The sequence below is a fragment of the Octopus bimaculoides genome, chromosome 24, assembly GCF_001194135.2.
Source record: "Octopus bimaculoides isolate UCB-OBI-ISO-001 chromosome 24, ASM119413v2, whole genome shotgun sequence".
In the NCBI taxonomy this organism is placed as follows: domain Eukaryota; kingdom Metazoa; phylum Mollusca; class Cephalopoda; order Octopoda; family Octopodidae; genus Octopus; species Octopus bimaculoides.
The window spans coordinates 25,288,756-25,292,089 of NC_069004.1; positions in this window are offsets into that span (position 1 = coordinate 25,288,756).

Below are 3,334 nucleotides of genomic sequence, written 5' to 3' on the forward strand. Positions count from 1 at the left end.
AGACTATGAATTCATATTCATACCAATAATAATTGGAGCACTAGGTTTTGTTAGTAAATGCTTAAAGGAGAATCTGGATAAATTGGGATTTTCAGAAAGAGAAATCGACCGGCTAACCCGTACATTATAAATGCAATCTGAGAGTGGAACAGTAAAAATATGCAAGACTTTTCTCAAGTTCCAAATGTGAATTTGTCTGTGTTAGCTACATCCCAAAGATGGAGCCTTGTATCTTTTTTTAAATCGGCTCCCTCTTCAGTGGAAGACTTATAATAATTAAGAAATAGAAGAGACATACATACATACATACATACATACATACATACATACATACATACATACATATGAATGCCTTACTCGTGAATCAGTATGGCTTCCGTTGCAGTAGAAGCATCGCTGACATGATCTGCCTTCGCCAAATTCAGGAAAATGCATTGGGCAGAACATGCCTATGTATGCTGTGTTCATAGACTTCACAAAGACTTTAGACACACTATCTTGTGATGGACTTTGGGTGGCTCTTAAAGAACATAGAGATCTTAGAAGGTTCATCTACAGAATCAGGTCCCAGCACGACTGAATGCAGGCGTTCTTAGCAATACTTCAAGCGAATTTGTGGTGACAAATGGAGTTAAATAAGAGTGCGTACTTTCTTCAACACTGTTCTTCCTCTATCTCACAAAAGCGTTGGAAGTTGCCTTTGAGGGAATTGGAGGGGGAGGGATTTACATCTAGACGCCGCATGATGTTGATTTGTTCAATGCTGCGCAGTATAAAGCTGAGACGCGCACTGCAAACGTCCTAGTATGGGAGATGTTGTTCGCTGACGATAGTGCGCTAGCTGTCCACAACGCTGAAGATATGCAGAAACTGGTAGATAACTTTGCCAGAGCTGTGTAACAGCTCCGCTTAAAGATTAACATAAAAAAAAAACGAATGCTTGCGGAGAACCTAAATTCCTCTCTTACAGAAAATAAACATTCATGTCTTTGATAAGATCTTGCCAAACAGGTCGGATTGGACGAAGTGGTTTCGTTGGATACCCTCCGCGTTCACCAGACCTTACACATTTAGACTTTTTTATGAGGATACTTAGACAAAGTCTACGTTATGAAACTTGCAACGGTCGCTGATTTGAGAGCAGCCATTGAACGAAAACGGACATGAATTGGTGGCCCTGAGCAAAACATTCAAATACCTAAGCATCGTTATCTCAGTTGATGCAAAATAGACCAGGAAATTACATACAGAATAAGCAGAATTAGTGCGTCATTTGGTAGACAGCAGAAGAGTTTGTGGGAAAACGGGCATGTTTCCATACGTGTCAAATGTAAGGTGTACCAGGCTATAGTGCTTTATTCCCTGTTGTATGGAGTTGAAACCTGGATAGTCTATAAAGCTCTAGCAGACAAGTTACATGCATATATGATGAGACAGCTACGACGAATCATGAATATTATCCGTCTTAACAAGATCAAGAATGAAGAGACCCTATGGTGACAACGCGGAGCAATGGAATCGCAAATATCACGAGTCAATTCGTTTGGTATTTGTGTGCGTTTTCATTCAATGGCTGCTCTCAAATCAGCGACCGTTGCAAGTTTCATAACGTAGATTTTGTCTAAGTATCCTCATAAAAAAGTCTAAATGTGTAAGGTCTGGTGAACGCGGAGGGTATCCAACGAAACCACTTCGTCCAATCCACCTGGTTGGCAAGATCTTATCAAAGACGGATCTAGCATCGCAATGGTAGTGTGGGGGGTGCCCCATCTTGCTGAAAATAAAACTCCTCATCTTCAAAGTTTTCTGAAACACTTGGCATGACAGACTGTTGCAGTAATTTGAGGTAAACAGGACCAGTCACAGTAGGGTCAAAAAAGAATGGTCCAATTAATCCTCTTGACGATAAGCCACACCACACTGCAACTCCTGGTAAGCTAACATGTATGTATGTATGTATGTATGTATGTATGTACGTATGCATGTACGTATGTGTGTATGCATAAATATATATATATATACATATATATATATACAAAGGCATACATACACATATGAATATGTATGTACGTATTTACATATATATATATATATATATATATATATATACACGCACACACACACACACACACACACAAGTTTATATGCTTACATATGTATGTGCGTGCATGTTTATAATAACAATGTTGTATTTGCGTGTATTTCTACTTTCAAAATAGCATTCACAGACTGAGAAAACATAACATATTGCTTACTGTATATCTGTTTAGCCTACTTTGCATCGCATCACCAAAGGTTTCATAACAGGAAACAATCCTCAGTCAAAGACAGCCAGTAATAGTAACCCCGCCACTCAAGAAATGCAGCATTGGTACGTCGTCTCGGTGGTGACTTCTAGTTGACTACATCTGAGTTGTCATTTATTTAACTTCCGGTGGTGTGACGAGTCACGTCTGAGAATTTAATCCGTTTGGAGTATTCTGTTATATTTGGAGAGATGAAACTCATCATGATGACACTTATTCATTGAATCCGTCTCTTGTTTAGAAAGACTTCTGAATTTTTCAACGTTGCACAAATTGAAAAAGCTTTCCCCTCTTATATTTGTTATTGTAGGCTAAAGTGGACTTTGGAATTTTAAAATTAACTTGTCTCCAGTTACCACCAATGCAGCTGTGATGTGTCTGATTTATTTGCAAGTAAATTAGTTATTATTTCTAGCTTCATTTGCATTTTAAAAGCTGCTCATTCTAATTATGTCGAAAGACAGCAGATCTTAGTGTAGTAGTATTGCTGCCGTCCGGTATACAGCAAGCCCATGGTTTAATTCATGTAGGTGACTCTGTGCACTTTTCTTCCAGCTAAGAGATATTTTACCTGATATATTACATGTTATTATTTTTAACGTTATTCAGGCGGCGAAGTAGCTAAATCGTTAACATGCAAGAGTGGCTGTGTGGTAAGTAGCTTGCTTACCAGCCACATGGTTCCGGGTTCAGTCCCACTGCGTGGCACCTTGGGCAAGTGTCTTCTACTATAGCCTCGGACCGACCAAAGCCTTGTGAGTGGATTTGGTAGACGGAAACTGAAAGAAGCCCGTCGTATAAATATGTATATATATATGTTTGTGTGTCTGTGTTTGTCCCCCCAACATCGCTTGATAACCTATGCTAGTGTGTTTACGTCCCTGTAACTTAGCGGTTCGGCAAAAGAGACCGATAGAATAAGTACTAGGCTTACAAAGAATAAGTTCTGTGGGTCGATTTGCTCGACTAAAGGCGGTGCTCCAGCATGGCTGCAGTCAAATGACTGAAAGAAGTAAAAGAGTAAAAGA